Source organism: Drosophila suzukii, chromosome 2L, assembly GCF_043229965.1.
Source record: "Drosophila suzukii chromosome 2L, CBGP_Dsuzu_IsoJpt1.0, whole genome shotgun sequence".
Classification (NCBI taxonomy): domain Eukaryota; kingdom Metazoa; phylum Arthropoda; class Insecta; order Diptera; family Drosophilidae; genus Drosophila; species Drosophila suzukii.
Genome location: NC_092080.1, coordinates 11,715,848 through 11,730,833, shown reverse-complemented (window position 1 = coordinate 11,730,833; position 14,986 = coordinate 11,715,848). Strand labels below are relative to the sequence as shown.

General features: G+C 35.5%; 1 protein-coding gene across 2 annotated transcripts in view; it reads right to left on the bottom strand.

Moving 5' to 3' along the window:
* dpr3 (defective proboscis extension response 3) overlaps window positions 1–2,426 on the bottom strand; it is a 52,868-nt gene extending 50,442 nt beyond the window's left edge. The window contains exon 1 of one of the 2 annotated variants that reach the window (XM_017090184.4): window positions 2,343–2,426. The gene's annotated coding sequence lies outside the window, so the exon portion shown is untranslated. Of the gene's footprint in view, window positions 1–2,243 lie in introns of both variants that reach the window. The other variant, XM_036822667.3, reaches the window with a different exon arrangement.
* Between the last annotated feature and the right edge of the window lie 12,560 nt (window positions 2,427–14,986).

Here is a 14,986-nt window from a genome sequence, read left to right as displayed (position 1 = left end):
GAGGAAGGAGGATTAAACCCATCGAAGGAGAACCCAAGTGTCCTTGCTGAGTTTGATTGATTGCTTGACAGCCAGAACAAAAGTCCTTGGCAAAGTCAGGTGAATAGTCAGGTGTCAATCGTAAGTCGGGCCAAAAAACAAGGACACAGCCAACCAAAAACCAGTCGGGACACCTTTTTCCGACTTTGCCAAGATGTATGGCATTGTAAATGAGATTTCTTGTTTTGTTTTCCACGCCGTTTTTAATTGGCTTATGAGTCAACAAGAGAGCCCTAAAATGACATTATTGCCAGACGATTCGTTGACTGTGTAATTGCAGAAGTGTGTTTAAAATGTGTCTAATTAAAAAGGAAAATTCGAGGTTGACTCGTGTTTCGTGGAAATGCCTATTTTTAGAACTCGAAGGGGTTTTCCATTTCACTGCAAATGTGTGGCCCTTTAAGGGGCGAATTTAATTAGGATTTATGCAACTACAGTTGCTGCCAGCGAGCCAGCAACTTTTTGAAAGCCGGCTAATCCAGTGGCAGCAAAAGCGCGAACAACTCTTTGGACCCTCAAAACCAGAAACACACAACTCGCCCAAACCCAACCAAACCAAACCAAACCAAACAAAAACCAGTGCGGAACAAACTCGAGCACTTTCCTGCACTTGTACATGGCCCAAAGAGCTGGCATTAAAGCCATCATCAGGGGGCTGGATTGCATGTTTGGGCCACATTTCGGTCTAGGCCTAAAACACACATTTACACGGCAAAAAAAAAAACAGAAATGGTATATCTAATTAGGCATCACAATGATTTGTTTGATTTTTACTGCGATTGAAAAAACAGCATTGTAATTTCCCTTGCTAATTTAATCAGTTCATGTGATTCTCCTCATTAGTTTTATCCAGCATGATTTTATTAGATTTATTTCTGTTTAGCATTTGTATAAATATCATAAATTCATTGGTAAGGCAAAAAAAAAAGCCATGGCTTTGGAAAAGTTATTAGCCAATATTAAATAAATATTTTTAAATTAATTTTATGAGGTTTTAGTAATATTCTTCGTTTGAGTATGTAATGCATGTAGCATTGGTATTAGTTTAAATAATATTAATTTAATAATTGGGTTTACAAAGCTTTAAAAATAATAAAACTGTGTCTACCAAAATTAATGATTAAATGGCAACTGATATAAATGGCTGTTTAAAAATGTATTATATTATATAAAATGGGCTAAAATTCTAAAGTGCCTACAAATTGTTTTAAAAACCCCTTTCTTTTTATTTTAAGCCACAAATATTGCATGATAACTTTCCACACCTTTACATCAAAATTAGCCTAAGCTATCCAGCTTACTTCACAATAAATTATATTTGCTATTATTTTTCCATGTGCCTTATCTATCTCATATAAAAAAAAATTGGAGTAAATTGCTTGACGATTTTCGCGTCATTTTTGCGACCTCACTTGGGGCATAAAAGCAGGACCTGCCCGCTCTTCTATTTGCACGCCTGGCTGAGCATAAATCACACGAAGGACGAAGGACGAAAGGAGGTATGTGTGCTCAATGTTCAATGTTCGATGTTCAATGTTCAATGTTCGATGTTTGCTTTTGCTTTTGAGTGGGAATCCGGCACATTTGGCTGCATACTTTGCGGCGCCAAAGGGCCGGTTGCAATTGACAGTTTATTTATTCATTTTGACAGTTTTATGGACACGCACGAACGAGCAAGCGATTAGGGGGCTTAATTTCATGGTTAATCCGTTACAAATGTCAACTGTCAATTGGTTGGTTTTGTTTTTAGCCCAGAAAGAGCACTCATGCCCCCCACGCATTTAAACATGCCTAATTGCAGTTGCATGTAAAAGGGTATTAAGTATGCAAAATCCTAGTTTTATGCGGCTGACATTTGACACACAGTTGGTTATTGTTATTGTTATTGCTATCTGCTGTTTGTTGTTTGTTGTTTGTTAGTTGTTATTGTTTTTTCCTGTTTGCTGATTGACAATGATGTTCCATGTCGCCTGCTAAATGATTGGCAGAAGGAGCGGGAAATGTCCTCCGCAATGTTTCTCGGTTGTGATGTGAAAAACCACACACACTCTTTGCACACACACACACTGACACACACAATTGATGACAATCGACACTGTTCATGAATATTTAAATTTCTATTGTTGTTTTCCGTTATTCACTCCGCGGGGTACAATTGAAAAGCCCCTTTTTCCGGCGAATCTTCTCGCCGCTCGTTAACGCACTTCAAAATTACGCCTTTTCCTGCATCGTCGGCGGCAAGGTTGGAAAACAGCAGGGAAAACACGGAAAACTCGGAAAACCGCCTGACCCACTCGATTTACCGTTGTGCGCGAAAAGGACTCGAGGTCGCGAGTGTGTGGCACTTCCGCAGCCCCTGGTTGCCGTCACAATACTGAGATCGGCGGCCTGAACTATGGCGGCTATAGGCGAAGGCGAAGGTAAAAGCGAAGGCTTCCGAGTCACGTTGAAAAAAATGAACGACTGCGAAAACAATACGAACAGTCCGCGATGTTGGCCAACACGCACACACACACACAGGCAATCAGCTCCGCACACAATCACAGGTCGGAAAAGCTTGCCAGGACCCCAATTCGCCGCACTCCGAATGTGTGTTAAAGCTTCGCAGAGCCTGGGGAAATTATTTTCCCCAACACATCCTGTCTGCCTAATGTCAAAAAATTACCACAGATTTAACGCAAGCATTTTAAAAAATCAACAAGAACTTTTACTAATTTTATGGGATTTAAAAAACCTCTTCTAAGCGTGAATATAAAAATCACTAGTTAAAATTATTTTTAAATTTAAATTTAAATTTTTTTTATTGAGAATTAACACAGCCAAATGATCAAGTTTGATCTAGTGCATGATTCTTTTTAAGGTTTTCAAAAAGAAAAAACAAAAAAGTTGAATATCCTTTTTTTGTAAAAAATATATTTTTTCCGCTTAGTTTCAAAAAGACTGCTTGCTTTACGTTTTCTTTTTAAAAAGACTGTTGTACTAAATGTCCCATTTTCTTAGTTCTAAAAATATCCTTTAGGAATTTAATAATATTTCCGTGTACTGCTTTAAAAAATTCGTGTACTAAATGGTACTTTTCGTTAGTACAAAAATGTCCTTTTGGGATTTCACTTGCTATCTATCCACTGCTTTGAAAGTCTTTTGTACTAATTGGTCCTTTTCTTAGTCCTCAAAATATCCCTAAAGGATATATTTAAAGGACTTGGTTTGCGCATTTTGCTTGCTGCTTAGATCACAAAACTTACTGCTTAATTTTCATAGTTGAGGGGAAAAACATCCCTTCTTTTTGTAAAATAAATTACCCCTTCCTTTTTGGCGCCATTAAGTGAAATATTACCCCAGACTCATACAATTTCGGAAATATTTAAAGCCCGGTTCTCTCATCTGATTAAAAACTAAAAGTAGGTGTTAAACCAAAAGAGCGAACGTATAATTAATGGCTTTACTTCAAGTTTAACAGGAGAACACACCTTAAATGCGTTGAAAAGTAGTAAGTCCCAAAAAAAGAAATTATTACATTCCGAAGAGATTGGGAACTAAAGAGATTGGGAACTTTAATCAGTTAAACATATAGTTAGAAATTCCATCAGTTATTTAGAGCAAAATGCATGTGCTAACCAGAATTTATATTTGTGAATTATTAATCACCCCAAATTGACCATGAACTTGTTATGAATTTTCTGCTGCCAATATATCAAATATCAGCAAATGATAAACCCCAACTAGGCACTTAATAATTTATAATCGATTGCATTAAGAGCCTAATCAATTTAAACCACCAATTTGCAGACACCTCCCACTTGTCGCCACCTATTTTCCTGCATTTTCCCGCCCCACATTCCATTGACACTTAACGTGCGTCAGAGTGAAAGTCGCTGTCTATCTATCGGCTTTCCCACTTCGCCCCCCCCCCCCCCCCCCTCGCACTTTCACTCAAGGTGAACTCAATTGAATTCTCAACATTTGCACATCAATTATTTCACAAGCACATAGCTTTTTTTTAAAAAAAAAAATATAACGTAGCCGGCAAAAATGAATATAAATCCAAGCGTTGCCGTGGCTGAAAAAATCAGTCAGGCAAAACTGCATTGGCTGCTGCAGATCCTTCAGCGCCTCCACCTGCGGCTATCCTTTTTTATTTCTCGCCCACCCGCATAGCAGATTCAATGTCAAAAATTTGACAAACTCAACAAGAAGCGCGAAAAAAAAAACAAAAAAAACCGAACAAAAACAGAGCTAGGAGAAATTTTGCCAGAGATTTTCGCTGACGAATTTGTGGCAGGTTCATAAATCCAAACAAGCAACAACTAACTAACAAGAAGAAGACGGGCGCAAAGAACAACAGGCATTAAAAAATCAGTAAAAACAGATAAAAATTGCACAGGGAAAAATTAGCAATTAAGTTGAGATTTTAAAATAATATGTATCTGCAAAAAAAAATACAAAAGTAGACCAAAAAGTAGGAAATAACTTTAAATTTTAAAATATTAAAGTAAGAAAATAATTCTATTATGATATCTAGCTTATTCACACTCAGTAATCCTTTAAATGATTTTTTAAAATATTTAATTTTATAATTCTATTATGATATCTAGCTTATTCACACTCAATAAACCTTTAAATGATTTTTAAAAATATTTCATTTTAAAAATGGTTTGTAACTTGATTTATTTATCTTTGAATTTTGCTAAATTTTATATTCAGTGTCTTTATTTAAGGTAACCTTTTTCTGCTTGTGCTCGAAAAATATGTGTAAATATAAAATATTTATACTCTTACCTTAAAATATATTATATTTTATTATATTATGTTTATTTTTACTTATAATATAATATATTTAATTTAAAAAATGGCTTGTAATATGTTTTATATATTATTAAATGTCTTTATTTAAGGTAACCAAATAGGAATTTGTGCTAGAAAAATAGGTGGGGGAATAAAGGAAATTTTTGGCGCCAAAAGCGAGAGAAAAGCGAGGTGGCAAGAGCTGGCAAAGCGAGAAAAAATGCCAAACAAATCGAGAGCTCGACACAAAAGTCGCCTTCAAAATTTATTCAGTCAGCGTCGAAGTTCATTTGAGTGCCATAAATCAGTTGGCCCCAGCAGAACCAGAACCAGCACCAGAACCACCCACCCAGAACCACCCGCGCCAGGGAAAGTCGGAAAATCGAAAGGCTGTGAGGGGTGAAAAGGGGCTGGGGAAAATCCAGAAAAACGGGAAGGCAGGGGCATATAAATGACAACTTTGACTATTGGCTGCCAGTGCACGTACAACAAACTGCAGCTTGGGCACGATTCAGCATCGGTTGCCATGGTCCTCGCAAATTTCCTTGCAGCGGAAAAGCGTAGGAAAAGCGTAGGAAAAGCGTCGGCAAAAGGAAAATATTTTCCGAATCGTAGCTACTGCATAGCCGGCAAGTAGGGGCAAATGTCATGAGAAATCTAGTCGGGGCAGCCGGCACACACAAAAACATTCCTTTAAAAGGGGGTTCCTCCGCCAAGCATTTCCCCACATCGACTTGATAAAGCATTTCTTCGTTATAAATCAATTTGAATTGCGCGAGTAGCTTAAGCGACAAACGATTTTCAGACAGTCAGCCAGCGAAAAACCAAAAAACAGCAAGAAAGGACCTTCAAAAAAAAGGATATTCGGCAAAGCAGAAAATGCTGTTTATTTAGGCAATTTGTTGAAAAAACAGCAGGAAGTGAAAATCCACTAAGGAGCCATTCAAATTCAGCCGCTAATTCTTTCAAAAAATGTGTTCATCACTTCTTAAAGAGGTGGCTAAATATATTAATATTTATAAACCTTGAAGAACAAACCATTAACCTTATAATTAAAACTACAAAATGAATCAATCTGAATTACATTTACTTTCAGCGAATAAATATTGCGTTTAAGTCCATAAATTAAGGATAGCGCAATTTAAAATTCAGCCCGCAAACAAAACTCAATAAATTACAACGTTGTGTTTTTAAACCTGGCTTTCAGGGGCTGACTGGAAAATAATTAACGCCAATATGTTAATTCAATTATAAATAATATTTCATTCAGTTCATAATACTCGTATGTTTAATGCCCTACAGATACGAAAGTTTAAATATTAATAGCTAAACAAGTCAGCAAACTGTTACCAATTTTGAAGATTATTTAAGGAACTATTTGCAGATATTAAGTGTGTTTAAATTTTAAGATGACAAAATGGGAATGTAAATGCCAAGTGAAAGCCAGCGAAATCCCTGCCTAGCCCCAAGCACTTGCTTATGTTAAACAATCCACCAAAAACTTGACATGAAATTTGTATGAGGATAAGGAATCCCCCTCTACCCTAACCCTATACCATATATACATGGTATGGTATGATATGGTATGGTATGGTATGGTAGGGTATGTATGTCCCATCTCGTTCAGCTGCTGCTGCAAATGAAGCGCTAAATCTGCAAGTGTCAAGCACAGGAGCTGCAACAGCAGCGTTTCCTCCTTTTTTTATTATTTTTTTTATGTTTTTTAGTTTTGTATCTCTTTGTAAGCATTTTATTTTGGTTGCTTTTATTTTTTGTCAGCAAGCCCGGCTGCTGCTGCTGTTGTGTGTGCTTAATTTTTTTGTTTTATTTTGTTTTGTTTGGGGCAACAGCATTGTGCCGCATTTTGCTGCGGACGAGCCTAACCCATTTGCATAGCTAAGGGTTGAGGCAAGCGGGGGAAGGGGAAGGGGGATGGAGATGCTACCATTTAACCCACTGAGCTCGTTTTGCCCGCCGCCGGGAGCAACAAAAAACCGCACAAACCGGAAGTTGAACAATGTACATACATGCACGCTCGCACACACATGAATGCTGAAAGGTAACCAAAATAATAAAAAGTAAAAAAACAGAAAAACAGAGAGAGAATAATAATAAAAACACTTTTACACCTGCCGGCAACAGGGCAACCCAGAAAAAAATTGGTTGGGCTAATGTTGTCCTAATGCCGAGCTTTCCCTTTCCTTTCAGCAGTACTCATCCCCCATGAACAAACGAAATATTTGTTTGCGGAAATCATCAGCATCATCATCACTTCCGCCATGAGTTTCTCTCGCCCCAAGGTGCCATTTTTTATATGATTTCAGTCTGACTTCACCTGGCCAGGTGGGCCATCTGCCCCATCTGCTCCTCCTGCTCACAAGTATCCTGTTTGTTTGTCAAGAGTTGTTTGCCAGTTTAAGTTCTGGGCCAGCAGTTGGGGGCTGTCAGTCGGAAGGTGTTGGTTCCATCCTGAACCAGGTGAGCAATAACCACTACTCCTCGCCTGGGCGAATGCCTTGATCACTTAGAGGGTCAAGAGTCCAGTGGCAATCTAGAAAATACATGCCAAACTAACCCTCTTAAATTCCTTTCAACACAGAAAATATATCTTCATATCAGATCAAAAATATCATAGAACAGAAATATTCTATTCATTATATATTAAAAAATAAATCTTATTTAAAGCATTTTTAAAACAATTTACTTTTGAACATTTATAAATTCATAAACTAACCTGAAATATTTACCTTCTCAATTGACATATGTTTGTGGAAAAAATATTTATAAATATTTTTTACATTAAGTTTTAATGTTACTTAAATTAAAATAAAAGTCATAGTTGTTCAGATATACATTTTAAATGTGTGTGTGTGTAAAAATGTATAAATATTTTTAAAATAAAGTTCAAATGTTACTAAAATTAAAATAATAGTCATAGTTCTATGCTAACTTTTAAAATGTTATCTATACTTAAGGCATAGCATTCTGATCTACAAAACTTTCATATTACTTAAAATTTTTTATAAAACCACAAACTCAAAATACATTTTTTTAGTACCAATCTATTTGAATTTACATCCTAATAACTTTTTCCCCATGTGCTACCTAATTTTCCACTTTTTCTCGCAGTTCAGCTGACCAACTTTGTGCTTACCTTTAACGCTTGCTTTGACTTGGCTTTGAAGTGAAAGTGGCTTGAAAGTTGTTGGCCAGCCGCAGAGTTGAAAATTTGCTTCGGTTGGACAACGTGGTGTATGTGGAATATCTAGGATACTGGATGCTCGAAAGGGATTCCTCCAAGCCCCTCAACCATCTCTGGTTTTAACTTGACAAATTGCAATCGAGAACAACTGAAATTGAATTGTGGTTGTGCAGGGCGTCCACACGGCGTATACGTAATGTGATGCGCTGCCCCCGGTGTTGACACTTGTCACTGCCTAATAAGCAGCTGTAACTCTTCCGGAAACGGAGGTTATCCCAGGGATCCGGGGTCAAAGAGGCCCGGGCAGTCCAACTAACGAGTGGTAAACGCAAATTGCCAATTATGAGAGCAAAGTAGTCGCTTATTTTGCTTATTTATGGCACGATACGAATATTTGATATATTTACGACAATATCATGCTCGGGATAAACACACACGCACAGCCGCACAACCTGTAGTAAAAGTGGAATGGAAGGGGGGAGGGGGGTCCCAGGGGCTGTGCCACCCCCCAAATTGTTGTATGTGCTGGTTCTGAATTTAATGCGACCAGGCATGTCAACAATTTATGCTAGATCGAACCAAAGTCAAAATCACACAGCAAAAAATAATAAAAATAACATAATTTGTTTGTTAAACTAAGTAAATAAGTACAAAAATTGATATAAATAAATTTAAAATGTTTTTAAAGCTTAACCAGTAAGTAAGGAATTTTATTTTAATCGAATGTGGGTTAGTTTTAATAAATGGAAAACTAACATGAACCTATGGGTTTATTTATGAGTCGATTTTAGCTCACTTTTGAGATCGAAAAGACTATCATCGAGATCGTTAAGAACGGGGTTTTCTCTAAGCGTTTTAATATTTTTATATAGATAAACAGTTGGGAAAAATACAAATAACTATAAATATCAGTAGCTAACAACTATTATTTTATAAAAACTTAGTTTAAACATCCTGATCTTGCGAAATCAATAGTAATTACCTGTTTATGAACTTTAAAGTAACGAATTCTGGTTTTTTAAACTGTCCTAATGCATAATAGATTGCAAGGAATATAAAGCATGTAAGTAAATATTTTTAATGATTTTTTTCAGTGCACAACTAGGGCCCCGGTCCCGGCGATGTGAAGATGCCGGCATATGCATCACAAATAATTCGCATAGCTGGCCAAAAAAGTAAAAGCGCTCTCAAGCAATTGGCATAGAATCAGCTTAATATGGGAACCGAACATATATTGCCCGATATCGGGGAAATAGGGCAGGGGGCATGGCAGTTTATAAGCATTTAAGCGGCTTAACTCGCCGTCTCTGACTTATCGCATTGTCATCAATTTGGTTAAGTAGATTTCCCCTTCGCAGTCGCATTCGTTGATTGAAAATTTTGCACACTCCATTGGGTTTGGGAAAGGACACGTAATTATTCCATTGATTGAAAATTCGTTGCTAGCCGGGAAAGTGGATGAGGAAAACGGCAAAGGAAAGGAAAGCGGAAAAACTGCGAGCCACTATGCCGGCATAATCAATCACGTTTTATCGGTATAATTGTTTGGCACATTTTCCTGCATAAATTGAGTGGCCTTAGCGAACGGGTCACTCGCCTCTGATATCATTATTATTATGATTATTATTATTTGTGCTCAATTTCATTTGATTTGCGTGCTAGAGGAGAGTTGATCCACTGCGCGGCATATGGATATTATTAATGCAACAAAGCAAATACACAAGCAATTAGCTTCTGCCGCAGACAAAAGGCGCCAAAGGAGTAAAAGAGACCCCGAGGCATCGAAATCGAAGGGGGATTATCGGATATATTGTGTGCATTTCGAATGGCGGACTTGCCTGTTAAATGCACTGGTCAAATATTTGCAATTAGCCCGCACAGCTCGGGGCCCATCAATTTTTGGCCAGCACTCAACCTCAATTATTGATTAGCCCTTTCATTTGGCGCACCCAAAGTGTTGACACACCAGAGACTTTGTAAGGCAGCAAACATAAATCAAACGCGATATCCAACAATATATATTTGAAGATGAAATATTAGGTATTTAATATGGGTTTGTAAATGTTACAAACATTTTTTTATAATTAATATCCTATTTTAAGATTTTCTGCTTAGATAAATTCAACTTAATTCCAATCCTATAACATATTCATTTATCGGCAATTAAAATTGAAATATTTGATATTTCCAATTATAACTTACCATATATATGCAGAAAAATCCAACTAAATTCGAACTTAAATTTTCCTCCCCCTGAAAATGCATATAATGCATATAGGTATGAAATTTTGCTTTATAAATAGTTAAAAAAAATATATCTTATATTTATTATCTTACTTTAGACTTTTCTGTTCAGAAAAATACAACTTAGTTCTAATCCTATTCCATATCCATTTATCGGCAATTAAAAATTAAATATTAGATATTTCCAATTATAACTTTTTATTATAACTTATCTTATATATTGAGAAAAAACCACACTCAAATTCTCTTTCCCTAATATCTGTGTTATACTTTCCCATATCGTAAACTTTCGCTTGAAATAAAAAGAAGCCACAATGTAACAATAAAAAGGGAAACAAACAAATAAACTCATTGGTGCATTGTCGGCCGCAGAGGGTCAATGAATTATTGATTGTCGGGCCAAGGACGAAGCCCAGCTAAAACTCCCAAAAAGAAATCCCCTTTTTTTACCAGCTCTTCCAGTTGACCGGAGACAACTCAACTCGAACTGCCTCACAAGGCTGAGTTGTCAAAACAGTTGGCCCAAAGTGACTTTAAGTAAATAAATCTAAAATAATTCAAGGCTCTGGGGCAAATAAATTCAACGCCTTTGTTTGCCAGGCGACAGTCTTTTGGGAGTTCTCAGGTCCAGATTTAAATTTATTACCCAAGCATTCAAGTGTTTTCATCTCTCTTTCCCCTGTGCAATTTTCCTCTGGCATGATTCCATCAAAGTGAGCACATAATAATATGCAAATTGTTTTATTATTATTATTATTACTACAATTTTTGCTCACCCAAAGCCGCTTAGCAAATTGAATGCACATTGTGAATTTTTGCAATTGATAAGAGCTGCCAAATAATAAACCAGATTGTGCAGCAGCAGCAAACAATGACAATCATAACGATATCGGCAGAAGGTTGAAGGATTCACCGAGTGCGAACACCCAGGATAACAATAAATCATATTCGACTCACACATCCGTATCAAATTGATTTATCAGCTTGACAAAGATAAATCGTATTAAAATGAGACCTAAAGAAATAAAACTAGTATTAGAGGTTTGAACTCAGGCATACCCTGTGATTATTTTGTAGTTTTTCTTTCATCAAAAACAAATTTGAGATATATATATTTATACATTTTTAACTATAAAAAAAAATTAATCCTTTTATATACCTTTATAAGAACAACCTGTTACATAACTCTTGCAAAAACTTAACAATCCCAAATATTTTTTATAATACTGAGAAAGCACTCAACAAACCGTAAAATATTATAAATAAATGAACATGAACATATGTAAGTGTGGCTGGCAATCGGATTTGTATACAAAAAATGTGTAAAATAACTACTGAATGCCACAGTAATTGTTTAACAAAACGGAAACTGTTGCAAACAAATTGATTAAGAAAGTGTTTTATTTTACTCAAATCAATTGCAGTAATATTACATTGAATATTGTGGTGTGCCCTGGGGCTTAGCAGAGTCACAAATATGAAAATAAAATGAAAATTGAAAAAATATGTTGACCCTTGCAAAATAATGTTCGAAATCAGCATGAACTCATCTTTAAATTTCTGTTTTACGGTTCATAAGCTTTTGTTTACTTAAAATATTCATGTATTCGACAAAGTTTAACTTTTCCTATTTTGAAAACAACATATTGCAACATTGCGGCTAGTTTACACATCATTTTCATGCGAAAGCAATAAAACTGCAGCGAAAATAGATTTCATGTAATATATTCTGGCTTCTGCAAACTTTTTAGCAGAATATGTTAATATTATGAAAAGCAAAAGGGCACAAATTTGTAGAATTTAAAAATGAATATGTGTGCCATATTTTATAGCACAGTTATGGGGGTATGATTTTTGATGGGTGGAGTTGATTTAAATGTCTTTCAGCTGCAGTAGAGGATCAAGAATTTATTATAATGGATTTAATATCATTTTCTACATGAAAGAAAATTATTTTAACAAAGAAAACATTCAATTATCACCTACTCATTAGGAATTTAATTAGTATTATAGTCAATTCTAACAATTTAGCAATTAGAATGTCAATTATGATGTATTACTACTCTATAAAATAGAAATCCCCGCAGCTAAGTTCTGTTAAATGGGGTTTAAGCTACCATAATCAAGTATTTTGTAATACCTGCACTTACAACTAATTCAATAACCATTTGCAGTAATCTTTCTACCGGCGATTGAAGTTGTCCCCAAGTTGGGAATCAAAAGCCACGCATTGTTAACCAGAAAACTCCAATTCCGGACAAAGGAGGACCCAATTAAACCGTGACTTTGTCGAATTGGGGGAGTGAAAGTGTGCCCGTGGAGAAAGGGGAAGGCTATTGAATAGTTGTCGCAACAATAGTGCCAAGTTGGACGTTACCAAGTTGGTTCCATAAATCGCATACAAATAGCCACATGGGAGCGTTTGTATCGCTCGAACAAAGCCACGAAAGCAATGGCAAACAAAAACAGGAAACGAGCTAATTACATTCCCTGAATGTGTGTTTTTGTGGTGGAGAAGCGGGGGGGAGGGGGGCAGAAAACAATTTGTTGGCTAAATTATCTGCTAAATTAAGCAATTTCAATTCAACAGACGAAACCGAAGATGGTTTTCTGTGAAGACCTGAAACCAAAAACCTTCAAATACTCGACTCGATTTGCTTCCAAAATTTTTCCTCAACTTGGGGGATCAACAAACACACACACACTAATGCCAAGAGGGAGAGTGCTTTGGTGTGCGTGAGGTGCGGCAAGTGCTGCACAAATCGGTTGCTAAGTAGCTCATAATGGCCAAGCTTGCCCCAAAATGCTCCCATTGGGAGGCCATCCTTGAAGTCCTCCTGCCACGACTTAAAAAAGTATATCCGACCTTGTTTGAAGTTGGCCGAAGATGGAATATGCATGTCACTTTAACTTATAACCTCTGGAGACAATCTATAAGTTCAAAAGTAACTTAATTCCTTACTTAAAGGTTTTTTAAAGTATTTTAACTTTAAAATAGTATAAAACAGAATGTGTAATAATACAAGAACAGAAAAGGAAACCTTTTTAAAATCAATCTCATTTTTTTAAATTTATGTAGAATTTTTGTTTCAATACTTTTACTTATAAACTTTCATACCTCATTCATTAAAGTAAGTATTGGCATTATTAATTGAAGACATTTCCTTTATATTAAAAAAAGTTCAATGTTAAAATACTATGGACGTTTAAAAAATTAATATAGCAAGCAACGTGTATGAATAAAAAAAAATACTTTAATAATCATTCTAATTTTATGTATTTGTATTTTAAGCACAATTTTTATTTCAATGTTTTTACCAATGATTTTATTTGTATTTTAAGCACAATTTTTATTTCAATGTTTTTACCAATGATTTTATTTGTATTTTAAGCACAATTTTTATTTCAATGTTTTTACCAATGATTTTCCTTACCTAGTTCATTAAAGTAAGTATTCTGATTATTAATTATCGACTTTATTACCCTAACATTAAGAAATTTAAACATATTATCAGGAATAAACTTCTATATTTAAAAGAACCCCTTAATGTAATGATTTTATAAAAGATCAAAGTTAACCAATGCATTTATTTGAAGACATTACAAATTCGTTTTCAGGAAAATCCGTACTCTTCCGCTTTGTTTTTTATGTCTGTTATTGCATCTTGGTATTTGGCTTGAAGCCCGGGCCATAAAAAGGGTTAAGGGTTACCAAACGCCACGCATACAAATGCTGGCTTACAACTGTTGCATGTATGTACATACAAACATACCTTCATATAAGCCATACGTGTGTTTCAGGTGAGCGTGGTTGTGTGTGTGTGAACTTTTGATAAATGCAGATTTTATTGTAATTCAATATCAATTTGTGTGTATGCGATGGCGAGGGCAACCAGGGCAACTCGTCGTGCACTCCTTCAATATTGATATTGATACACAATTTTATGGCAAACATTTTAAGCCGTCAAAGGGAGCGTATTAAAGTGAAATCAAAAAAGGCAAACAGTTTACGTCAAGCAGATACATTTCCCTCCGCCTTTCAGTCAACAGCCAGGCCACATTAATCAGGCAACTACGGCGGGCAAATTACATCAGTTTTGTTTGGAAATGTTGCCATTTAATTTAATGAGACATCATTATGCCAAAACTTTAATCTCATCATCAGAGGTGGCTGCAAGAGCAGCGGCAGCCGAGCAAAAAAAAATGTAATTATTGAGACAGCGCTTTTTTCGGTTGCAGACAGCCGGTGCACTGCAAATAATTGCCTATTACATCAAAAAAATATAATAAAGCAGCTAGCATTAATTTCCTATTAGCATAAAGAATCTCTTTTAACTAAATTCGGTTAAAACCGAACCATACATTAATACATATTCCAACCGAAACTCTAACCTAATTTCTGTGACAATCCATGAAAAATTCAAAAACATTTTAAAGCTATTATTTTCTTAATTTGTATAACTGTATTTTTTTATCCATTTCAAAATATTATATTCATTAAGAGGTGAGTTCTGGATTTTAATTAGATTTTATTAACACAAACTCCCATCAATATTGGCTTGAAGATGTTTCTGTGCCAATACTTTATACATTAAAAACCGTATTTCAGTTAGTTCTTACTAAGTTAAAAAATTGTAATTAAAAAGAAATTTAAAATATTATTTTATTTAGAAGTTTAGTTTATGGAAATTGTATTTTTTTAATACTGAATTTATT